A 27,062-nucleotide genomic window follows, 5' to 3' on the forward strand; every position below is an offset into this window, starting at 1 on the left:
GACAGATTTTGTTTTCCTGGGCTCCAAGATCACTGCAGATGGGGACTGTAGCCAAGAAATTAAAAGACGCTTGCTCCTGGGGAGGAAAGCCATGGCAAATCTAGACAGCACACTAAAAAGCAGACATCACCCTGCCAACAAAAGTGCGTATAGTCAAGGCTATGGTCTTCCCAGTTGCAATGTATGGCAGTGAAAGTTGGACCATAAGAAAGGCTGAGCGCCAAAGAATTGAGGCCTTTGAACTATGGTGCTGGAGAAGACTCCTGCGAGTCCCTTGGACTGCAAGGCGATCAAACCGGTCAGTCCTAGAGGAGATCAATCCTGACTGCTCTTTAGAAGGCCAGATCCTGAAGCTAAAACTCAAATACTTTGGCCACCTAATGAGAAGGAAGGACTCACTGGAGAAGAGCCTAATGCTGGGAAAGATCGAGGGCAATAGAAGAAGGGGACGACAGAGAATGAGGTGGCTGGATGGAGTCACTGAAACAGTAGGCGTGAGCTTAAATGGACTCCAGAAGATGGTAGAAGACAGGAAGGCCTGGAGGAATGTTGTCCATAGGGTCGCGATGGGTCGGACACGACTTCGCAGCTAACAACAACAACAAGGGTGTATTTAACAGTGGCTTGCTGGACCAATCATAGCAGCCAGATTCACACAGCACACTAAAACAACAGTAAAAAAAAACCACATTATAATTGTGACAATGTAACTCCAACCTAACTATAATTCTTGATAATTGTGATGCCCATTGTGCCTTTATGAAAATTACATTGTTGGTTAAATAAAAATTAAATTAAAAGTCATCCTGCTATCCTTGTGCAAGGAGAGAACTGGTTCAAAATAGCTACTTTAAATGGAAACAGTTACAATAAGGGACTTAAATCAAAATAATGCTCTTGTAGAACATTAATCTGTTTTAAATTATCCTGGTGAACAATTAATTGCAGTCAAGCCATGGAACATGAGCTTTCCAAGAGGTAGCTTTGTAGTCTGTGATAGCAATTAAAAAAACATCTAATCTAGAAAAAAAAAGATCACTGTTTGCATGACACAATAAGCTGGTAAATATAGCTTATGTTCAAATAAACCCAGCCTCACTGTGCCCTATTGAAACAGTTGTTTCTGGTTTGTTTGAAGTTTACTGAATTCTTTGTAGGATATTTGCACTGCGATTAACACAAGAATGCCTCCATGACAGTTATTGACAGCACACGGTTACTCTCTTGCTATCTTTTTCATTCTGTTGTATGCAAACCATGTTTGGTTTTTGTGCCTTCTTGTGCGTAGTGTTTTTCCCCCTCCTATTAGCCTTACCTATGTTCATAGCAGCCTGCAGTTTTTTTAGCATTTGCTGTTAACAAAAAAAAAAGTGGCTCTGGAAGGGCTTTTTAGCTCAGCTTTTTTTTTTCTTAGCTCCGTTTTTAGCTTAGCTAAGGCTGCTTTATGTAATAGAAGAATAAAATATCATACTATACGATTATCTGAAATTGGGATGCACATTATGTAGCTCTCCTGATAACTCACATCATCATTCACCATCTGCCCTATTTAGGTATCGTTATAATGCCTCAATTGTAGGTGATTCTAAAAGGTTTATACTTTGAGAATATGCATACTAAAATAGTGATATAGCACAATACTGTGGTAATTTTTGTATAGGTTGTTATAATGGGATAGTAATTATCAGTATTCATTTATTTTTTGTGTGTGGCTTCAAGTCAGTGTAAACTCTTAGTAACTGCAGTTTTCTTGGCAAGATCGATCCTTCCTTCCATCCTTCCTTCCCTCCCTCCCTCCCTCCCTCCATCCATCCGGTAATATCCATGTGGTCTCATTGTAGTCATCCCTGTTGGAAAAATATGAAGTTTAGAATCCATATTCTACTTTTCTGATATCCCTAACATTTTCCGGAATAAATCAAAAGTAGAAAATTTTCATTTACCCTCAAAATCATCAGCACATTAAGATGAAGAAGAATATGATAATATAAATTCACATATGGAATCCTGTTAGTGGCTTCCTCCAGTAAAAAGTAGTGGGCTTGATCAAACTCACACTATTAGTACCCAAGTGTGCTTTTAAATGCAGCAGCTCTGTTGGAGTCAAACAGAACATATATGTGAACTATAACAGTTGTTTGTATTTTTTAAGGGGGGGGGGAATATAAAACTTGCACATTGTATCAATTCTAAATTGTTTAAATTAGTACTACAGCACTCTAATCGTTCAGTTTCTTTATAAGCAGCTTATAAGTACCTGTATTTTGAAAAGCGGATGAAATGTGGAGTACATTGAGTTCATTGAGAAAAGAAAGAACAGCAAATAGAACAAAGTGCCTTATGAATGGCAGAACATTTGATTCATTTATTGTTCCTTGAATTGGCTTGACAGCCAGATGCAGAACTCTCTGTTGTTATCTGAATAATATGCTTTGTATTCTACTAAGCCTACCATATTAAGGCTTTATATTGGAAACAATGGTTTGTTTGTAATATGATGACAGGAAAAGATGAGGCGCAGCTGAGGATCCTTACTCAGTTCTGTCAAAGAGCAGAATGTAACATAATAGACAACAGAACTCTTCATATTATATGCTTAACATTTAAATGATCTCAATGTGTCACTGGAGTTTCTTAAACATTCTGCATGTGCAGAGTCCCATATGCCTGTTGCCATATTAAATGGGTGCATGAGCTTTTTTAAAATACTTGAGAGGCCCAGACCAGGGTGTTAATCTGAGTTTTCTTCTTGCACCCATTTGGTTTTCTTTTCTTCCATTAATATCAATCATACAGTAAAGAAAATGGCAAGAAAGCCCAAAATATGGAACAATTTTAAGGATAAAATTAGAGCTGATTTGTTACTTGAATAAAAAATATCAGTTCACAGACATACTGTATATTAAATTCTCCTAATTTTCAGGTTGGAAAATGAAGTAAGGAATTTCATACTTTTTTTTTAATTTAGACAGACTGCTGTGCATATCAGATGGACAGAACTATCGATTAGTCATCTTAGAATTCTTAGAACAGAATAGAGCTGGAAGGGACTTTGGAGGTCTTTTAGTCCAGCCCCCTGGTCAAGCAGGACAACCTATACCAGACATGTCAAACACAAGGCCCGGGGGCCGGATCCGGCCCGCAAAGTGGTTTCATGTGGCCTGTGAAGCCATCCTGGAAACAGTGAGGGAACGGCCCCCACTGCCTTGGCCGTGGCCCAGAGACCCTCCTCCTGCCAGAGACCCTCAGATCTGTCCCACTCCTGCCCAGGCCCCCATAGGCACCCTTGATGCCAATGTTGTAGAGCTGGCCATGCCCACCCAGTAGGCCATACGTACTCTAGCCACGCCCACCCAGCAGGCCACGCCCACCCTGTCCATGCCCACCCGGCCCCCTGAGGGCAACCGCAATGCTGATGTGGCCCTCAATGAAATTGAGTTTGACACCCCTGACCTATACCATTTCAGATAAGTGACTGTCTAGTCCAGGGGTCAGCAACCTGAAACAGTGAAAGAGCCACTCGGAACCGGTTCCCTCACAAAAGGAAAAACTGGGAGCCGCAAAAAATGTGTGCACATGGGCGTACATGCGCACATGCGCAGAACAGGGTTTGACTGAAGAGTGGAGCCAAGGCAAGATATGCACTTACCCTGCATATTTGAATTGATTGGTTGAACTTTTTTAGTCCCACTTTTTTTTTTGGACTGCACATGGCAGAGGACTGGGAGCCGCAGGAGACGGCTGAAAGAGCCGCATGCGGCTCCAGAGCCGCAACCCGCGGCTCCAGAGCCGCGGGTTGCAGACCTGTGGTCTAGTCTCTTCTTAAAACATTCCAGTGATGGACCGCCCACAATTTCTGAAGGCAAGCTGTTCCACTGGCTAATTGTCCTCATTGTTAGGAAGTTTCTCCTTAATTCCAGGTTGCTCCTCTTTTTGATTAGTTTCCAACCATTGTTTCTTGTCCTGCCCTCTTTGGTGAATAATTTGACCCCTCTTCTTTGTGGCAGCCCCTCAAATACTGGAATGCTGCTATCATGTCACCCCTATTTCTTCTTTAGACTAGCCATTCTTCATATGTTTGAGTCTCCAGGCCTTTGTCATCTTAGTTGCTCGTCTCTGAACTTTTTCCAAAGTCTCAACATCTTTTCTGTGGTATGGTGACCAAAATTGGCTGCAGTATTCTAGGTGTGGTCTTACTAGGGTTTTGTAAAGTGGTACTAATACTTCATGTGATCACAGAATAGAATAGAATAGAATAGAATAGAATAGAATAGAATAGAATAGACTTGACTTTGGAGGTCTTCTGACGTAGATATTTTATTGGACCTTGGAGGTCTTATTGTTCCTTGAATTGGCTTGACAGCCAGATGGAGAACTCTGTTGTTATCTGAATAATATGCTAATAATATGCTAATAATATAAGGTGCCGTAACACCATTCTGAGCGTTCTATGAGAAAAAAAAGCCCTGGCTGTAACTAATAAGTACGTTTTATATAATGCTTGCAAACTAATAAGTAGACCATTATAGGGATCTTGCCTAACTTTGTGAATTTAGCTTACATCTTCATAAAATCTGCAGTATTTCCCATGTAATACCCAAAATTGAAAGCAAGACAATGAGATGAGAGTGGTAATGATGATTAAATCCCTAATGAGTCCTGTCCTTACAGATTTGTTGCCCTATGGCAGATGAGATTTGAAGCCAAAACATCTGAAAAGTACCTCATAGAAAAATAGCCTTGAGGAAATCCCATATAAGCAAAGTACAAGATCTACAGTTCCTATAACATCTCATGATATAGATTAGGCTGAGAAAAGTGACTGGTTCAATTTTGGTTCCATGGTTGAGGGTAGATTAGGACCTGAGTTTCCCCATTCCTAGTTCTACATACATTATCTGTACCATCTTGATTGCCTGTTTCCTGGTTGCCATCTTACCTATTGATGCTATCCACGGACCTCCTTCCCCTTCCCCAGGCCTGCTTCCCATTCCACATTTTCTGAATAAGCAAATTAGATTGGCTTTGCTCTTTTTAGGCAAGGAAGTAGATAAAGTAATTATTGCCAAGTGTGATTCTAGTCAAGGACATCTCAAAATTGTGAAAAATTAAAATATTGCACATTTTCACTCTTCATGATGTCTTCTCTGGGAATGAGATATATAAAAACTATTTAAGCATGCAAAGTCTTTAGAAAAGATTCATTGTTAGGGCGGATTGATAAATTTTTTAGGTAATACTAGTTTATTCTCAAAAATGTTTTATATGTATAAACATAGAGGTGCACAAGCCAAAAGCATTTAAATAAGTGTGGCTTCTTCGTGTACTCAAAATATAATTTTTTCAGTACCTATCACATTTAAAATCATTTGTAGCTTCAATCATCATTTGTATAGACTTTTTTTGTGTACGTGCATGAAGCTAAAGTCTCTGGGGCCTAGTTAGTTAATAGAGAAGCCAGGATGTATTAAAACCCTATTACTCACTGTGCTTTCAGTCTGGCACATGATTAGCACACATACGTATAACCCATTGATTTTCTGTGTATGTGAATGTTATTATGTAGAACAGGGACATCAAACTGCTGGCACGCGGGCCAGATGCGTAATAGAAAAAAAATTCGTGATACGTCATGACACGTCACATGACATTGGGAATTTAACACTCCTAATGTAGAAGATCACAGTTTAAAATATTATTGCTTTTAGCTGAATTATTTATATGCAGTGCCTTCATGTTATTGTTGTTAGTTGCGAAGTTGTGTCCGACCCATCGCGACCCCATGGACAATGTTCCTCCAGGCCTTCTTGTCCTCTACCATCTTCTGGAGTCCATTTAGGCTCACGCCTACTGCTTCAGTGACTCCATCCAGCCACCTCATTCTCTGTTGTCCCGTTCTTCTATTGCCCTCAATCTTTCCCAGCATTAGGCTCTTCTCCAGTGAGTCCTTCCTTCTCATTAGGTGGCCAAAGTACGAAGTGCCTTCATACTGGAACTATTTTCTTTCTTACTTATTCTAGTCAAGGACAATGCAACTCTAGCAGGAAAATAACTTGGACCTACTTAGAATATACCAAAATAGCTATAATAAAAAAGTTTATCAGAAACCCATTCTTAAAATTACAGCAGAAAAGAAACAGAAATCTAATTAACTTGGAGGTGAACCTGGACAATTGTAGAATCTTTTCTTGCAGTAATGTGTTTTTCTTGCACAATTCAGATTTGTCACTGAATGTAAAAACTATTTATATGATGTTAAATATTTAAGCTAAAGAAATGTATTCATTTAAGCTAAAGAAATGTATTCATGTTTATGTATCATATATTCTCCCTGGGATACTTTGTGCTGTAGTTAATGAGGGTAATTTATCTAATAAAATGCTTAGTATAAACCAGAGATGTAGAAAGCATTTTTCAATTCCTATATTGAACTTCAGTGATCTTGAACTACTTGAACTCTTTAAATCAGAAATTGAAATTGCTTCAGTATTTTTTATTTAACAAAATGCTATGATACTATTTCAGATACATTTCTTACAACAAAGTTGAATATGAGAAGCTTTGTTGGATACTTGTTGATTTAGAGACACTGATGCTAAAATGAATGTGCTTGAATTTTGCTCTGCAAAAATACAGATTGAAAATTGGTTGCTTAAGGGTTAGTGAATGGTTCATCATTGAAAGAGTAAGGCAAGGTTTCTGAGTCCCTTTCAACGTTTAATGTATTTGTGCAGGGGTGTCAAACTCAATTTCATTGAGGGCCACATCAGCATTGCGGTTGCCCTCAGGGGGCCGGGTGGGTGTGGCCTGGGTGGGCATGGCCTACTGGGTGGGCGTGGCTAAAGTGCGTATGGCCTACTGGGTGGGCATGGCCAGCTCTACATTGTTCGCATGAAGGGTGCCTATGAGGGCCTGGGCAGGAGTGGGACAGATCTGAGCGTCTCTGGCAGGAGGAGCGTCTCTGGGCCAGGGCCAAGGCAGTGGGGGCCGTTTCCTCACTGTTTCCAGGATGGCTTCGCGGGCCGCATGAAACCACTTCACGGGCCGGATCCGGCCCCCGGGCCTTGTGTTTGACATGTCTGTATTTGTGGATAAATATATACAACTATTCTTCATTTAGCGATCACAACTGGGACCAGCAACTTGGCCGTGAAACTTACTTCAGCTTCCTTTATTTTTACAGACCTGCAAAGGTTGTAAATGCCAGGATGGGTCATAAAGTTACTTTTCTGTCACTGTCATAATGGCAGATGGTTGCTAAATGAGGCAATTGTTAAATGAGGAATAGCTGTAAAAAGGCAGGATATTAGCTATATGTTGTTTGTGGATGTGATTAGATGCATGTGAGATAGTGCCATTTTGTTATCTCAGATAATCTACAACTAACATTAGATTGGTGTTGTAGTACAGTGGGCTATAGATAATGAAAGTTATGAAAGAACAAGGTAACTTTTTTAGTCCCACTTTTTTTTTTTGGACTGCACATGGCAGAGGACTGGGAGCCGCAGGAGATGGCTGAAAGAGCCGCATGTGGCTCCAGAGCCGCGGGTTGCAGACCTGTGCCTTAGCCCTTTCGTTGGCATACTATTTCTTATTCCTTTTATTCTGCATAAAGTTATTTATTTTGAAAGTGAATAAATGGTGGATATATTTGTATATTGTAGACAGAAGTAAGATTTCATTATATAACTTAGTCCTTGCTTAACAACCCTAGTTGCAACCAGAGTTTATGTCACTAAGTAAAGCGATCATTAGGCAAAACACAAGATCACACCACTTAGTGACAGCAGTTCCAGCAGTTCTGGTTGTGGTTGTCATGCTTCTGTCCTGCTGCCCCTACTTCAGCTCCCCCCACCCATCTCTTGGCTTTTCTAGCTGTCCTGCATTCCACAGCCACCACCACTATCCTCAGCTGACTGCCCTTCTGCTGCTGACGAGGTGGACCTGGTAGTAGCCTTGGCTGGGCAGGCCGCATCAGGAGCAGGAGGATGAAGATGGTAAAGCCCAGCTAGGGATGGTAGGAGTAGGGAGCAGCAGGGAAGGGCAGAGTGGCCAAAAGGACAGAGGTAGGCGGGTGGATGGGTGGAGTTGAAAAATGCTGCGGTTGTAAATGTGGGCATTGTAACTTTGAATGGACATTGAACAAATAGTTGTAAGGACTATCTGTAATTCTTCTCCTTTGTGTTGATTATGAAAATTTATATTAAGCAGAGAAAAGGTTAACTTATCAAGAGCTGTTAGAATAAAAGCATGGAGAATATAAGATGAAATCAGAAGTACAACTGGCTGCAAAGGGATTTAATTTTCAATAGTTTTCATATCTACAGTTACGAGAAAGACTTAAAGTAGATAATCATTTGGAATTGAGCAGCAGAAGACAGAGTTTGAAGTTGAACTATGTTTAAATAATATATAATTGCTAAAATGTATACATTTTTATAGAAATATAGAAACTGAAGAAAAACAAGGGGAAGAGCATATGTAAAATGGGCTAAGAACTTAAACCTGGCTCTTTGAGCTATCTGGTCTGGACTGAGGGGTTTAATGTTTTTAAATTGTGATTTTAATTTTTGCGGCTAGACTTAATTTAATGTAATTTTAATTTTATATTGTATTGTTTTTAAATTTTGCCTTGTAAACCGCCCTGAGTCCTTTGGGAGTAGGGCGGTATATAAACCTAAATAAATAAATAAATAAACAAACAAACAAACAAACAAACAAACAAACAAACTTTGGACATAATGTATTGATGGAACAATGAGAAAATATGTTGTTAAAATGCACTGTCAGTGTATCTCTCCATAAAAATAGTCTAAAATGTATAAAAGTACTTCAAATAGATGTTGAAAATGTGGACCACCAAAAGGACATTTTTATCATGCCTGGTACACTTAGAAGAAAGATAAAGAATTTTAGGTTCAAATACACATAATAATATAGAGAATTAAAAAAAAATTAATATTAAACTGAAGCCAGAACTTTTTTGCTGGAATTAATGGACAGACAATTAGAAAAAAGCAACAGAAGACAATTTTTATACATGATTACCATTTATATGTGAAAAATGGAAACATTCTGAAATACTCACAACGGAGAAATAATTTGTGAAGATGATGAAACTAGCAAAAATGGCAAAATTAGCTTCTTTGCTTGGAGAAAGTTCAACTACTACATTTATTAGTGACTGGAAATTTCTTAGGGCTTTTTGCTGGAAAAAAATTAAACTTGTGAATTTGAATTTAGTAATTGGAAAGAAAGAAGGAAATTATAATATAACTTTAGGGTGGGGGGTAAAATATAAATGCATTTATAACTGCTGTTAAGAAGATCAGAAACCATTTGTAACTTTCTTACACTTTTTATTTTTTCTCTCTATTTTTCTTTTTTGAGTTTTTGTTTTTTTACTATTGTAATTAGAATCTTCAATTTTTTTAAAAATGAAAATTTGTATTAATATTTACAAGATAATATAATAAGCAACTTTATTATAATATAGTAGTTTTATTATTTGCATTTGTTAAATATCTTCCTGGCATTATGTAAATTCTCTATTTGTTTTCAAATTTACTTAGTTGTAAATATGGTTTTCATTTCTCTAGTTTGCATCCTAGTGTGAATTGTCACTGGCCTTTGATTAGTTTTGATTGTATAAACACTTTTATGCACATATGTTATTCAAATCTTTGACTTTTCTCCATGCAGAGTTGATAAATGATTCAACTTCTTCAGATCTTAAAGGCTTAAGCTATGCAATATGTTTTGCCTTTTACTCTAACTCAGGGGTGTCAAACTCAATTTCATTGAGGGCCGCATCAGCATTGCAGTTGCCCTCAGCGGGCCGGGTGGGTATGGCCAGGGTGGGCATGGCCTACTGGGTGGGCGTGGCTAGAGTGTGTATGGCCTACTGGGTGGGCGTGGCCAGCTCTACATCATTCGCATCAAGGGTGCCTATGGGGGCCTGGGCAGGAGTGGGACAGATCTGTGGGTCTCTGGCAGAAGGAGGGTCTCTGGGCCAGGGCCAAGGCAGTGGGGGCCGTTCCCTCACTGTTTCCAGGATGGCTTCGCGGGCCGCATGAAACCACTTCGCGGGCCGGATCCGGCCCCCGGGCCTTGTGTTTGACATGTCTGCTCTAACTAATATGTTTCCTAATAGTTGTAAATGGATGTACATTTCTCAACAGTATGAGAAGAAAGCTGTATTCTAACAAATATAGTGTTTCATAGTTGAGAAATTACACCATCTTTGCTGCCATTAAGCTTAATTCCCAATTGACAAGCTACCATTTTTGTTTAGGCAGTTAACATCCTATACTTTAAATAAAGAAACTTGTAGCATTATAAATGTACAGGAACACATAACTGCTTATGTATTGCTGATCTGCTGAAAGGCAAAAGTTATTAACTAACAGCAATAATTCTATATTCAAATAGTATTTATTCATTCAGGAAAGATAACCTTTATCGTCATTTTTTACTGTGGGTACATTGGCACACATTAAAAATGAAATTTAGTTGCTTGCTCTCAAAGTGTAAATATCCATAACAAATTTAAATGTGCTATATACAACATATGTATAAACTTACACCCTTACATATAAATAACATATAAATATTAATCACTATCCATCTTGAATACATAATGGAAAGAGGAAGCTTTAGAGTTCACAAACTTAATACTCTGGAAAGAAAGTATGACTGAATCTGGATGTTTATACACTTATGATTGTGTATCATCTGACCCATCCACTGCGATAATCAAGTTCGCAGATGATACAACTGTGGTGGGTCTTATTACAGGTGGGGATGAGACAGCATATAGGGCGGAGGTACAAAAACTATCCATATGGTGTAGTAACAACAACTTGCACCTAAACATCGGCAAGACGAAAGAGATGGTGTTAGACGTCCGGAGAAAAAAGGAGGAACCTGCCCCACTTTACATCGGAGAGAACTGTGTAGAGAGAGTTTCCTCCTTTAAATTTCTGGGAGTCTACCTCTGTGAAGATCTGACCTGGAAAGTTAACACAACTCAGGTGGCTAGAAAGGCCCAACAGAGGCTTCACTTTCTTAGGGTCTTGCGGAAGAACAGGGTAGAACAACAGCTAATGACCCTCTTTTACCGGTCTACTATAGAGAGCGTCCTCTCGTATGGTATTGTGGTTTGGTATGCTGGTCTGACAGCCGCGGACAGGAAAGTATTACAGAGGGTAGTGAGCACAGCACAAGACATTGTGGGCTGTTCCCTGACACCACTGGATGACATCGCCAGGGCTCGTTGCTTTGGAAGAGTGAGGAAGATTCTCAGGGATGACTCACACCCTGGACGGTATCTTTTTACTCTCCTACCATCCAGTAGGAGATATAGGAATATAGCCAGCCATACCAACAGGCTGAAAAATAGCTTTTATCCGTGGGCTGTTAGGCTTTTAAATGGGACATAATCTTATGCAGAATTGACTTGGGAGGCCGGTGTGTGGTGTAGTTGGTTCACATAGTGTGGTGGGATGGAGGGTTTGTTGTCACTGTGTGTTGGGGGGAGAGAGCACGGGGGGAGGCTCAGCTAATCTCAATGTACACATGTTGTACTTTGACAATAAAGGTTTGTTATTATTATTATTATTATTATTATTATTATTATTATTATTATTATTATTATTATTATTATTATTATTATTTACCACGAAAGACTTATCTACTACTGAAATTTCATTGAAAAAAGAAGATAAAATATGCTTGGTAAAATAAGGTGTTTTGTCTGTTTCTCATTAACGTGAGACTTCAAAAGTGATGGCACAGTATTGCCATGGTCTTACTGGCTTAAATGAAACATCTGTTTATAATAATTAGAATTGATACCACTTGCAAGAAGTTACAATGCCAGGCTGTTTCAATTGTTACAGAACATATTAGACTTTTATGGAACAAGCCCACCTCAGAGGACTGTAAGCTTAGTTTCAAAATCTGCACTTGAAAGACTTGGAACGATTGGCTCTTGGGTGTCCCTTGAGATTTTGCTAGTTAGAGAGAAGGGCTTCCAACACTGATTTATTTTTAATTAACAATGTTAAGTACAGATCTTTCAATACAATGGCAAATTACCCACATGTAGATAAAGGTAATTAAGTGAACAATGCCAGACCCAAAAGAGCCATATGTTGCTCAGCAATGAGTTAATAAGACTAGTTTCATGCTCACTGAAAGATACTTGAGCAATTTGGTCTGAATTACAGAGAGAACAACTGTTGGACTTTCTTGTCTCTTCCACTTTCTCTATTTCCCCTACTTTCTCAATTTCTTTGATCCTCCAGCTCTCTTATCTTAAGACTTATCATTTAGCTGTCCAGAGCACTCAGATAACAGGATGTGCCAGCTGCAACAGTAACTTCAAAAGGCAGCTTAGGAAAATGCTCATTCACTGTATATCTCTGAGAATTCCTATGAAGAAAGCAAATGCAGACTGCAGAAAGAATAGAAATGAGTGTTTAAATATATTCACATCTTCATGAATACTTTCAGAATTTATAGGTGAAGACTACAAACATATAGAAATATACCTGACTATGCTTTTTCTTCATGATTTGATTTCTTCAGCTATCTTTATTTGATAGCCATCTGTAATTTAGTATTGTTTTTAATTTTAGGTAATTTTAAAGGCTGGGTGCCTATGGTTATATGCTTTCACCCTTGTTCCGTTCACACTTTATTTAAAAATTTCTCTAATGTCTGAATCATTTTATGAAAATGTTGGATTGAGTTTCAGCTTTCTGGTCGGTGATGATGCATTAAATCTTCCCTAGTATTGGCAGTGAAGAAAGAGGGATCTTTTGTTTAGCCAGACAAATTCAAAAACTGTCAACTCCAGATGTTTTGAGGCCAGACAGGGCTTACCAAAGAATGGACAATGCCCTTGGGACTGTTGTGTATATTGAGTTCATTTAGGTATTTTTTTTTCCTTCTTCAGCAGCTGCAAGTAAAATGACAAAGAAACAATGGAATATACTATAAATATATAGGGTTGCTAGTGAAATATGTTTTTAAGCTCTTTTCATATGTGCTGTGCTTTATATTCGCTATTCTAGTTTTCTTGAATGTGAACGACTGATCTTTTCAGAATAGATATTAAAAATCTGAAGATAATTGAATAGAAAGAAATTAAAATGTTTTCTTGTTTTTTGCCTTCTGTATGTTCCCAAAATCTGATTTTAAAGATTGACATTTACAGTAGTCCTCAACTTACAACCCATCCATTTAGCCACCATTCAAACTTAACAGCGTTACTGAAAACAGTGACTTATGACTAGTCCTCCATTTATGATAGCAGCATTCTCCTGATCACATGATCAGAGTTCAGATTTTTGGCAACCTGCATGTATTTATCATAGTTGCAGCATCCTGTGATTAAGTGATCGCCATTTGCAACCTTCACTTGATCACAGGATGCTGCAGCTGTCATAAAGATTCCGATAAAGTCAGTAGAAAAGACTGGATTTGCTTAAAGACTGCATGATTCATTTAACAACTACAGTGATTCACTTAACTATGATCTTAACATTGAGTGCGACTCCCACCTTATCTAGCCATGGAAATTCTGGTTCCAATTGTGTTCCTGTGTCAAGGATTACCTGTATATCTTTTAAATTATTATTGATGTACCGTAATACCTTTTTTAGTGTATATTACTGATTGGCTGCACATTTTCAATTTTAAGTTTGTTGTCTTATTCTCTTCTTTATACATTGCACAGAAATTCCAGGAAGTGATGCTGAAATCTTGCTTGCTATTCATGGAAGATATTTGTGTATTGTGAATAAGCACATGCATGCAATGTATTTTCTCGTATTTAGCTTTTTCTCTTATCAGCCAAAATCATAAACAAGCTTAATGTAGTACAGGGAGGCCTAGGTTCAAATCCATCCTCACCATGATCACTCACTGACTTTGGACCAATCAAGACAATCTAATTTACAGAGTCGGGTTGGTGAAAAATTGGAGAAATGTTTTGTATACTGATTAAAACTCCTGGAAGAAAGCCAGAATATAATTCTAATCAGTATTTATTGGCTGGCATAGCAGCTCCACTTTGAATGGTACAATTACAATGTGATAATAATATCAGTTTTATTTAGCCATTTGTACCAATTAGGTCCTAAAGCAGGGGTGTCAAACTAGCCGGCCCATGGGCCAGATGCATCATAGCAAAACTGCACCCACTCCATTGCCAGCAATGGCAAAAAAGTCACGATACGTCGCGACACGTCACATGATGCTGCGAGTTTGACACCGTGTCCTAAAGGATATCAATCCTGATTTATTTTTGGAAGGACAGATACTGAAGCTGAAGATCAAGTAATTGGGCCACCAAATGAGAAGAGAGGACTCATTGGAAAAGATCCAGATATTGGGAAAGAGTGAAGGCAAATGGAGAAGGGGATGGCAGAGGATAAGATGGTTTTATATAACATAATGACATAATGAATGTGAATTTGGGCAAATTCCAGGAGATAGTGGAGAATAGGGGAGCCTGGCATGCCATGATCCATGGGATCGTGAAGGATCAAGCATGACTTAGCAACTGAATAATAACCAGTTAGGAGAATAGCAATTAAGAGGTGTAAATTATAAGCTAATATACCACAAAATCCTCTTCTTCACATATATGATAAATGTAGTTCTTTAGCATGGAAATTATTTTGTGTAGTTCTGCAAAATTTAATTTCATCTTTGAGCTTTTTAGGATCAACAGGAAATGTTGGTGTCTCAATTGATTCAGCTATAAGCAGTAAATCTGTTCTTCAGTGCTGGACTTAAGAATGAATAAACATGTGCTTAATCCAAACAAGGAAGATTTGCTGTTATGGAACTCAGCAAGTCAGCTAGATGAGGAAATTCCCAGTCTATGTATTATGTCATACCTTCTTTGAAGGACTAGGCTTCTGGCCCAAAATAATTCTGAGCTCAGCTTTGCTCCTGGGGTCTCACAATGCTTGTGACTATGATTCAGAGTACTTTTCTAACTTTGGCTGCAGGATCAAGACCTGGCTATTGTCATCCATCTGTTGGTAACCTGCCAATTATATATTAATGTATTTTTCCAGGTGGCCTAGCAATTGCAGTTGATGGATACTGATATGCATGATATTGTGTGTGGGGGGAGGAGGAAGTGAATGCATACTTCAAGATATGAATAATGATTTTTCAAATCCAATTATCCCAAATTCATTTCTGAGCCTAGCTTTAGTGCTGAAATTTGTTAATGAAGCCCTAAGTCATACCCTGATTGTCTTATAGGTAACCTAATAACACCAAGAAGCAGATGTTTTTCAATTGGCATCCCAAACTATTAGAATGCATTACCCAGTAGTAGTCCATATATCTTTCTCTCTCTTTTCAAATTGCTTACAAATTTATTTTTTTAGCTAGGGTCTGATTATTTCTGTGTGCTTCATAATTTGGATTTATTGTGTCTTGATGATAGTTCAGAGGCACAATTCTTAGCTACTGGCTCCCTTTCCAGTTGTGAGGTTGCCATAGTGCTCAGGGAAGATGCACAACAGGAAATGGGAACAATTAAAACCTCCTCCTCTCTCCAAATTCTTTATTTCTGGAAAAAAATCCATAGAGCATATGTTATGTATCCAAAAGTTCCAGGTGCAGGTTTTGTCAAGATAGAATTAAGAAAAATGCTTCTTAAGAGTCATATTTCTCAGGATTATTTCTTAGTTGAAATTTCCATCTTGAGATCTGAAGGCTGGATTTCTGTGATTTAATGACATTTGGCTCTGCTGAACAAATTAAGGTTTCTGGAAGAGAATTGCGAAAAATAATACATTTTGATGAACAGGAGAATTAATTGCCCTTCAAAGGAAAAGATCTCAAGGACATGTGAGCTGATACAGTGGTAGAAAACAAACTGAAAGGGTTTCATAAGTCATGCCTAATCATGCAATGTGTGTGTAGGCGGAAGAAGTTTCCCACCAAATCATCAGTAAGGTCTACATCATGGATTCAAACTCACAACATATTGTGACGTGTCGTGATGTATCACGACTTTTTTCCCATTGCTGGCAATGGGAGTGGCGCTGTTTTGGCGTGACACATACAGCCCATGGGCGGGCAGTTTGACACCCCTGGTCTAGATGCAAGAGTCTTCTAAAATTTATAAGATTGTAAATGGGCCCTGTTCCAATCTATAATCTGTATTGCAAAAAAGAGAAAGGTGTGTTCTTCCTACTTTCAGGAATAAAACTGTAGCGAGGCCAGATCTAAAGAACATGGAAGATATTTTAGGAATTGTGCAAAAATCTTCTATTAAGAACTGGTAAACCCTCCCATTCTTGGAATTTTTTACTTGAAACTTTTTGAAATTTTGTAATATATTTATAATTTTAAAATTTTTTAATCTTAAATTAATTCTGATTTTAATGTTGCTGAGGTTGAGAAGAAGACATTTATTTGATGTATGAAGTCTTAAAATAGTTGTATCAGACTGCCTTTCTAACAGAATAAAGTTCTGGGGGAAAAAACCCACTGAAGAGAATGTTTTTTGTTGTGATTTAATTTCCAGGCTTTGGGTTATTCTTGTAAGCTATAATAGGATTTGAAGTCTAAAGCATCTGGACAGTACCGGGCTGCAGAAAGCAGAGATAATCAATACGCAGAGATAAGCAGTATGTTTAGAAGTATTTGGAGGACTTTCAGAGTTTTGCTAGAAGTATTAAGAGGAATACAGTTTATCAGGTCAACATGTTCTGCATTTCAGTAAAAAATTCAGAGGCAAAAGGTAACATCTTATATGGTGGCCCATTTAAGAAAAAAAAAGAGGGAGAAACAGAAAACAGGAGAAGGAATATTGTCGTAAGAAAAATCTTACATTATTTGGGGAAGTTGTTACAATTTTATTGTAATAAACATGCAGTAAAATTATATTGTAGCTTTAATTTTGAACCAGAGTTTTTGAATAAAACAAATCAAAACTAGAAGTGTAAATAATCAGTTGATATTTTGTTCTGTGAAAGATAGGAAAAGTAAATTTCAGGTGAGGATGTATTTTTAGTTTAGAAAAATGAAAAACAAGCTAAATCTCCCTGAAGAAACTATTATCTAAGAAGATTTTGCTTTAGAAAATAATTTGGTAACAAAAGTACAAGGGTTAGGAAGTATGTCTAAAGAGATTATAGGTCATTTATTCAGAAAACTGACTTTTAATTTAATTTAATTTAATTAGTTATTTTCTTGGTTTTTCTCTTGAATTTTCTTATGTAAGGCAAAGTTATAAATATAAACAGTTGTTTTTTTCTTATCCTTATGGACCTTTTAGATTTGCCTCCTTTCCAGGATTGACCTTTATTTTTTCCAAGAAAATATAGTCATTGTATGTATGTATGTAATAGTAATAGTAATAGTAATAATTTTATTTATATACCGCCCTTCTCCCGGAGGACTCAGGGTGGTGAACAGGGCAAGCATAAAAAATACAGAGATACAAAAGTTAAAAAGCATTAAATATATGCCCAACTAAAAACAGTAAATACAAATATTAAAATAACAATAACCCCCCCATCCCCCATCAGGCCAGGCCGGCTTGTTCAAATAAGAATGTCTTTAGATCGCGACGGAAGGAGCGAAGGTCGGGCGCCATCCGGAGCTCAACTGGTAACCGATTCCATAGCTCCGGGGCGCCCACAGAGAAGGACCTCCCCCTGGGGGCCACCAATTGACATTCTCTGATCGGTGGCACCCTGAGGAGGCCCTCTCTGTGGGAATGCACAGGGCGGAGGGAAGTTGATGCCGGCAGCAGGTGTTCCCTAAGGTACTCCGGACCCATGCCATGTAGGGCCTTAAACACCATTACCAGTACCTTGAATCTCACCTGGAAGACAACTGGCAACCAATGCAGCTCACGGAGCAGAGGTGTAACATGGGAGTATCAGGAGACTCCCAACACAACTCTCGCGGCCGCATTCTGTACCAGTTGGAGCCTCCGAGTGGTCCTCAAGGGCAGCCCCATGTAGAGAGCGTTGCAGTAGTCTAGACGAGAGGTCACGAGCGCGTGAGTGACCGTACATAAGTCATCCCGGTCTAGATAGGGCCGCAACTGGCACACCAGGCGAACCTGGGTGAAGGCCCCCCTAGTCACAGCCACTATGTGGTCTTCCAGAGTGAGCCGTGAATCTAGGAGGACTCCCAAGTTGCGAGCCCTATCTACGGGGTGTGTGTGTGTGTGTGTGTGTAAAAGTTCACCCCCCATAGAGAGAGATGGAATGTTTGCATATATACTGTAAGCTGACAGAGTGATTATTTGTTTATGAGATAAGCTTTTTCTGTAACTTTCCGTAACAAGGGAAAGCAGAAGAAAAAAACCCTAAAGAAATAACATCTGTAGAGTAGTTCATGTAGCCTATTAGTCATATATGCAGGATTGCCTTAACTAGACAAAATTGGCAAACAAATCCACTTGAGAGAATAAGATTTAACTTGGCAGAATGTTACAGCCACAGCTTTTGAAACAGTACTTATCTTTACCACCTTTCTAAAGCTGATGACAAAGAGCCAGTAAAACTAAAAAGATTCTGTTTATTTTGTAACAAATAGAACAAGACAAATTTTTTGTGTGAAAGTAATGGGTAGGCTCTTAAGAGTATTTAAATAATGAAGCCTCTACAGTGAATTGTAGGGTGACCAAAAAAGAAAGAAAAAGTTCTTTGTGGTTTATTGTTAATACTTTGAACATTCCCACTATCCCTGCAGCTGGACTCCATCTAAAAAAATGAGTGCAATGTTAACTCCTTCAAAACTGGCAAACTGATCTTCTGTTTCTTTTCTTGGCATCAGAAAATACTAGTTTTGCAAGTTCCTTTTTCTGGAAAGCAATCAAAGTAAGAGAGTCAGAAGTGGATGAAAATCAAGGGAGCTTAATTAAACACATAAATGTAGAAAATGTAAAACAAAGTAGGCTATATGATTAGCTGTACACTTAATAAAGGGAATTGCTCCCTAATTCACTTTTATTTTTCTTTATATTCATAAATCAAGTTAACATTAAAAACTTAACAGTGGTGGTCGGTTATTAAGAAAAAACATTGGGCCTGATGTAGCAAAAGCTAGGTCCTAGAGATAAAAATGTCTCAGGATGTTAGCATACTATATATTTAAATCTTGATATTTTTTTAAAAAATGTACCAACATTGCAAGTGCAATTTTATTGAAGCTTTCTGGGAGGTACACAGTGCAATTTAAATCAGCCAGATTTTTGTGGTTAAACTTCAACCACAAAACTATTTCTGTACCCTAAATCAGCTGGCCTGGAATTCTAGGGTTATGTCTTCTCCTGGACATCAGTTTAGGGAAGAATGTCCTAGCCAGGATAAGGTTTATAGCCAGGAAAATATTGCTTTGTTAATATTGAGTCTAATGCAGTTTTGTTCAATGCAATTATCCTGTGTAGTTCAAAAGATATAGCTAGCTTGGTTAATGTTTTCTGAGTTCATAATGTATTTGGGCAGAATGCCATGTAGATTTGCCAGTATTTCAGTGATACTGTCTTGAGAAAGAACTTTAGGAGACCTATGACAATTTTACTTGCAGATGATAATACTGTTTATCACTCATTTAGGTCATCTTGTGATGACTCGGAAACGTAGAAGTAGTCCTCAACTTTCGACCACAATTGAGTCCAAAATTTCTGTTGCTAAGTGTAATGATTGTTAAGTCAGTTTTGCCCCATTTTACAACCTTTCTTGTCACAGTTGTTAAGTGAATCACTATAGTTGTTAAGTTAGTAACACGGTTGTTAAGCGAATGTGGCTCCCCCATTGACTTTGTCAGAAGGTTGCAAAAGGGGATCATATGACCCCAGAACACTGCAACTGTCATAAATTTGAAGCAGTTGCAGTCTGAATTTTGATCATGTGACCATGGAGAATGCTACAATAGTTCTAGGTATGAAAAATGGTCATAAGCAATGCTTTTTTTCTAAAAAAAAAAAGGTGCCGGAACTCTCATCTTGGCGGGCACAAGAGGGGGTGGGGTGGCACTGCTGCAGTCAAGGGCGTGAGGGGTGTTGGTGGTGGGCTGTCCCCCTGGGGCCGGAGCCGGTGCAGCTGGTGCTGTGGGAGCAGCGGGGCCCACTCTACATGGCGGGACTGTGCAGAGCGGGCGGTGGTGGCGGTGCGGGCCAGGTGCTGCAGGGTGGCCACTTAGGCGTGCAGGCGAGGCAACTGTGGTGCAAGTCCAGCACCGGGTAGGCCACCAGCCTGGCTGACACAGGTGAGCACAAGGAAGGAATACACATGGACTCTGCAGAAACCACCTCCCATTCCTTGTCCTCTCTTACTTACCTAGTTGAGATGGTGTGGTTGGGCAGCAGGGAGGGGTGCAAAGTTCCTGCCAACTTGCCTTCGCTGTAGACAACTTGCCTGTGTAATGTTTGCCGGCCGGGTCTTTTGGCGCACTCAGCAGCAATTCCTATTGGCTTTCAAAAGCCAATAGGCTTTTGAAAGCCAGTAGAGGGAGTAGTACAGATTGTGCAAAAGCTTTTGTGTGTGTGTGTGTGTGTGTGCAAAAAAAGGTGCCGGAACGTTGTTCTGAGCTTTGAAAAAAAAAGCCCTGGTCTTAAGTCACTTTTTAAAGTAACTTTGAATGGTAGTTAAATGAATGGTTATAAGCTGAGGACTACCTGTATGTTCTCTTGCTGAAGAGATAGAATATGCTTATGACTGAGGGATTGTCAAACTGTAAACACTCAGTTTTTTCCAGTCACCCGAACTCTACCCCGAACTAAGGGATTACATGGTTGTAAAAGGGAAGTTATGGATTTTGTACTATGAAATACAAAACTGGATTGACTGACTGTTACATTTTTAACTAATACAGCTTTTCTTACATTATGTTAACATTTCTTCCCCAGAAACATCCTACATTTCTGAATGGCAGTCCCCTTTTTCTCAGAAGGAAGGTCTCTGATATACTGATCAAGTGAGTAAAATGGAGGTTTTTCTTCTGCTAAATAAGTTTAAACTTAATGTTACTCTTTATGACCTTTGATAAGCAGCCCCTCAGAATTTGGGAACAACCATGGAAATTAAAGATAGGTTTTCATTAGAAGTTCACTTATAGTGAATATGATGATTCTTTATTGAAATCTGCAATAATAACAAAATAATATCTTGCTGGATCAGAGATGGGTCTTGGTCTAGCATTTTGTTTCCTCATTTCTTTGGGTTGTTTTCAAGCAGGAGATGGAGGCATACTCCTTTCCTACTATTATTTGCCTTCAGCTGTAATTTGAATGTAGGTGTTCTGTACCAGCCTGCTACCGGCCCTGCAGATAAGTCAGGGACAACCCCTTTTACAAGAAGGCAAGAGGCTGGAACTAAGCCTGCCAAATTTATTAACATAAAAACATAAACAGAGCAAAGAGAACAAACACGAACCATGAAACAGGAACTATTCAAATGGTTGCCTTCAGCAAACCAGCCCTCCCACGCATTCCCCTTTTATACAGTTCAGGGCGTGGCTTCTCTCTGCCTCCTTCCGAGGTGTCTCATTGCCTTCCTCTGTTTACTCCTGATTGACTGCCTCCTGTGTCGGGCGTCCTTGAACAGGGCCAGCTGTGGGTCATCTTCATCCACGCTGTCAGGCTCACACAGCTGGGTCTGCGTCGTGACCAGGTGGGAGGGGCCTGGCTGAGGGCTCTCATCAGCAAGCTCTCCAACCCCCTCAGCAACCTCTCCAACACCCCCCTCCTCCTCCTCTGAGTCGTCCAACCCAAATGCCGAACCCACAGGCTGACCCTGAATCACAACAGTAGGCTGAAACATTGAATCTTCCAAACAACAGCTTTTGACAAACCTGTTCTCTATGTGTTTATCAAGTTCCTATTTAAAGTCATCCCAGTTAGTTGTCATCACCACATCTCCTAATACTAGTAGTCCTTGTGTCAATGCTGCTAACAACGGATGTTCTTGCTTTGACAACATACGGAGATGCAGCCTTTTTCTTTCCTATGCTTTACTTTTAGAATTAGATGATACTGGAGGAGGAGGAGGAGGAATGTGATGGGAGTTAGTTAGACATAACAATATTGTAATGGTGTGTGAAAGCAGGGGTTTTTGAAATAAGAGATGATAAGAAATGGCGGGTTGGAGAACAGGAGGGAAAACCTGCACTTCAAACTAATTGGAGAATGTGATTTGTGAATGTTAATTAAAGGAGGGAATTGTGCTTGATACTATGTGCTCAGGGGAGGAGAATTCAGATTTTGGCTTTGAACATGTACGTGCCAATGCCGTGCTAATTGAATAAAGATTCTTTAAGGTAAACAATGCCTCAGAGTTCTTTGAAGAGTTTCATCTGTTGGAACCATGACACCTTGATTTACAACAATTAATTTAGTGACCGTTCAAAGTTACAACGGCACGGAAAAAAGCGACTTGTGACCATTTTTCATACTTAATGACTGTTGAAGCATCCCCATGGTCACATGATCAAAATTTGGGCACTTGGCAACTAGCATGTATTTATGATGATTGCAGTGTCCTGGGGTCATGTGATCACCTTTTGTGACTTTCTGACAAGCAAAGTCAATGGGGTTGTCAGATTGACTTAACAACTGTGTTACTAATTTAACAACTGCAGTGATTCACTTAACAACTGTGGCAAGAAAAGATGTAAAATGGGGGAAAACTCACTTAACAAATGTCTTGCTTAGCAACATGAATTTTGGGCTCAATTGTGATCATAAGTCAAGGACTACCTGTAGTGATTTCTCCAGTGCTCGTGAATCGGCAAAGCCAGGTCTTCAGGCTCTTGAAGAAGGATAAAAGGGTAGGGGCAGATCTTACTCTAAAGCAGGGGTGTCAAACTGCCGGCCCACGGCCTGCACGCATCATCGGGAAACCACATCCACCCCATTGCCGGCAATGGCGAAAAAGCTCTGATACGTTGCGCGACATCATGTGACGTCGCAAGTTTGACATATCTGCTCTAGAAGGCAGAACGTTCTAAAAGGCAGACACTGCAACAGAGTAGGCTCCTCTTCTGAATCCTGATAGACTTCTTTGACAAACGGCTTCCGCAGTAGGCCCTCTCTGCCGGCACAAGTAGGATTTTGTGAGAATGCTCATCTTATACTGTTAATCAGAAAAAAATCTCTACTCCAGATTATAGTCTATATCCAATATCTTGAATCACACCATGCAAATGTTAGTATGAAGTAGGAATTCTTGAAGACATCTGCATTCTTCATATCTAGGTGTTTTTATTTTTGTAAACCTGCTGCAAATAGAGGATCTGTTGCTCTGGCTGAGTCTCTCCAAATTCTACTACTAGACTTATTTTATTTTAGTTTTAGATTTTTATCCTGCCAATACATAATTCAAGATGGCAAACATACAATATCCCTTCCTCCTCCTGTTTTCCCCACAGCAGCCACCCTGTGAGATGGGCTGAGGAGAGAGTGTGACTGGCCCAAAATCAACAACCAGCTTTCATGCCTCAGGTTACTCTCCTGGTCTCTAGTCCAACATCTTAACCATTGTACCATCTGCATTTCCATTGACTGGACCATATGAGCTGTAGATGATTAACTCAAGGCCAGCCTTTCAGCCAGCTTCATTTAGATCTCGTTCTCGTGGTCAGGAATTGGATTTCAAAGAGAGTCATTGCTTCAGATACAGCCCGTCTGTTTTACTAAATGCCCAGCTGTAGACGTGCAACATCTCCCTCCCTCACCCCGCTTTCCACATTGCTTTTTGCAATAACAGGTATAATGGTAGCAGGTTCCTGAGAAGCAATCTGATTAGCAGATGTTAAAAAGGGGATGTTTTCAGCAGGTTCTTGGTGTGAAGTTGTAATTTGAGAGATCTTGTGCCTGGGTTTGTTGAGGTCTGATTGATGGTTGTCTGCCTTTGACTCTACCTCTGCTTTGGGGATTACATCATTTCCACAGCCCCCCCTTTTCCCTACTCCATTGAGGCCAGATGGAAATATTTATATGGAGAGCAGCCAGGCACCATTTATACAGCTGGAAGGCTGCTTTTCCCATAACCAAGAGAATACAACTCTCCTTTTTCACAAGACACACACTATCTGCATAACTATTCAGGCCGTTATCATATGGAGGCATAGAGCCTTGGCAATTAAAGAGAGAAGGGGATTTACTGTGTTTTGTCTGTAACCTTTTTTGATAAATTTTCATTGTTCTGTTGCATAAATTATCCTAGATTATTCCTATTCTATTTGAAAAGTAATAATTGGGATGTCTGGCAAATGGTGATTGATTTGATTTCATCTCCTTTGTTTACCAAAGGTATGTTCAGCAACATAGCAGGTTCTGTTATCTTCTGATTAACATGTTTTTAAGGTACATTACCTCCTGTTCCAGCAGGTGATAACATGCAACCAACCTTCTCTGGGCTCAGAAGAGAGCAAGTCCAGTTAATACTTCCTGGTAATTCCAGGATTGTATTCACCCCTAACAAGACTGTTTCTGAAATAGGAACTGTATTGTACTTAAAAAAAACCTCTTCTCATTTATTCAAGACTATACTTTTAGCTATCTAGAAAGTTTTCTAACTAAGCAGAAAATGTTATTTTATTTTGGGTGTGGCTACATTTGGCTTCCACATTCAGTGCTAACTAAAGTTATTGAAGGGAGTCTTCAGTAACTAAATATTGAGTATGAAGGAGTGGCTATACAATATCCCTCATTCTATATCTACCACAACTAACCAACCTTATTTCTATAAAGTGTGATTGACTATGTGAGAATAGAATATTGGATTAAAGAGAAAAAGATAAATATTGGCGGGGAGGGTCTCCCAAAGCTTTGCTCTTTTCATTGCATGGTAACATATAAATATTGGAAGTTATTCACACTATCCGGAGTGTCTGTGAATATATTCTGCACTACTTAAAAGAAAACAGGAACACAAGATATTCTTTGTTTCTCAGTCCTAGTGCTGACAACATTGTCTACTGTCGACTCATATGTTTTGTCTACTGTCTCCAACATGAGACTTATTTGAACTTCAGGCATTATGGCTGAAATAGCTGGCCTTAAGATTGAACTTCCTATTTTCCCATCTGTCACTTTTTTCTTAACAACTTCCCTAATTGGGTGGTCTCAAAACTTGAAACTCTTTTTCAGTTATTCTGTTTGTTAAGGGAGGCAGTATGATGCTGGCCATCTTATTTTAAAATCCATCCCTTATTATTCTCAAAGCAGAACAGCTGCTAAGTCCTGGCACAATTGTAAATCAACAGATGGCCTTTGGGAGATAGAGGAAGGTATCAACATGCTCAGTAGATCCCCAAAGCTTGGGGAAGAACAAAAAATTGAAGGGAACAAACACAACTGCTTTTCAAGCTAAATATTTCTTCTGTAACCTCAAGAAAAAAGAATGAGTGAGAAAAAATTTAAACTTAAAGAGGAAATAATATCATTTGCCAATTTTATTTATTTATTTATTTATTTAATAATATTTATATACCGCCCTTCTCCCGAAGGACTCAGGGCGGTGAACAGGGCAAGAATAAAAAATACAAAGTTAAAAAAGTTAAAAAAAGAATTAAATATATGCCCACTAAAAACAGTAAATACAAATATTAAAATAACAATAAAAAACCCCACCAATCCCCCATCAGGCCAGGCCAGCTTGTTCGAATAAGAATGTCTTTAGATCGTGACGAAAGGAGCGAAGATCAGGCGCCATCCGGAGCTCAACCGGTAACTGATTCCATAGCTCCGGGGCACCCACAGAGAAGGATCTCCCCCTGGGGGCCACCAATCGACATTCTCTGATCGGTGGCACCCTGAGGAGGCCCTCTCTGTGGGAACGTACAGGGCGAAGGGAAGTTGATGCCGGCAGCAGGTGTTCCCTAAGGTACTCCGGACCCCTGCCATGTAGGGCCTTAAACACCATTACTAGTACCTTGAATCTCATAAATTTTAGCATTTATGTATGTAATTTATACATATATATATATATGTGTGTGTGTGTGTATGTTTGTATATGTATATATATATCATATGATTTTTCATATTTTCATATGATTATTTCATATGATTATTATTTTTTGCCCTCAGAATCAAAGACTGATTCATTTACTATAGCTAAACAGTTCAGGTCACTGTACATACGTTTAAACCCAATCTTTAGAGTTGTTAATGGTACAAGTATATTTTTCCAGGGGATCTGTCAACTGCTGTATTCAGAATGAGAGTTCCCCGTTGTTTTTTCCCCCCTGTGGAATCTTTTTCTCATTTTGTTCCCTTCCAAAGAATTAGATTATTTTAAAAACAATTTGATTGTTCAGGACAATTCTTATTCTGAAAGTTTTATTCTTAACCTGATGTCTGCCTTTCTACCTAAAGTAATGATGATTAATGTTTGCAAGAGTAAAATACACTATAGTCTTTTAAGATATGCCGTGATTTTTCATAAGGGAAGAAAGAAGGATTCACAGGGTTTCCTTCTGAGGTTCATTTGTAAAGTGATGGATCTATTCCTATCTCCTGACCAATTGATCAGGACACAAAGCTGGCAATGCAGTGACAGTCTATTTACTCAGGAAGAGATTAGATTAGAAACAAGTAACTGCCCTGTTTTCTCCGGAGAAAAGTCAAGCCTACGGTAAATATGCTTTTTATTCTGCCCATGAAATTAGGTTTTAGATACCCATCAAAGAACAACGTAGTATGAAGGAGCTGAAAGAAATCACCATTTTCTTCTTTGCTAAACAATTAGACAATATCTTACATTTATTATATTGCATTTTATGTTAGCCATATTAGTATTTTTTCAGAATGTATGCAGATTACATAAACTTATGAATTCTTACTAGTTTCTTATTTTTTGTGGCCAAATACATTTCTGAATTTATGAACCCCTCTTTTAAATTTGATACACCAAGTGCTATGACTTCATGATCAAATACATTGTTTAGGTAATGTTTTAGACAAACCTTTCCAGAATTTTAGGGTCTATTCCTTGGCAGACCTTTTATTATTTGAGGTCAGCCCTTTCCTATTTTCAAGGATTTTATAGAATTGATGCTGATTT

General features: G+C 38.9%; 1 protein-coding gene across 1 annotated transcript in view; it reads left to right on the forward strand.

Annotated features, from left to right (window-relative positions):
• Positions 1 to 27,062, forward strand: part of LHFPL2 (LHFPL tetraspan subfamily member 2) — a 92,501-nt gene that overhangs the window by 21,915 nt on the left and 43,524 nt on the right. The window contains exon 2 of the mRNA XM_081318395.1: positions 20,906 to 20,973. The gene's annotated coding sequence lies outside the window, so the exon portion shown is untranslated. The remainder of the gene's footprint in view (positions 1 to 20,905; positions 20,974 to 27,062) is intronic.

This window comes from Vipera berus (genome assembly GCF_964194415.1).
Source record: "Vipera berus genome assembly, chromosome: 2".
Taxonomy (NCBI): domain Eukaryota; kingdom Metazoa; phylum Chordata; class Lepidosauria; order Squamata; family Viperidae; genus Vipera; species Vipera berus.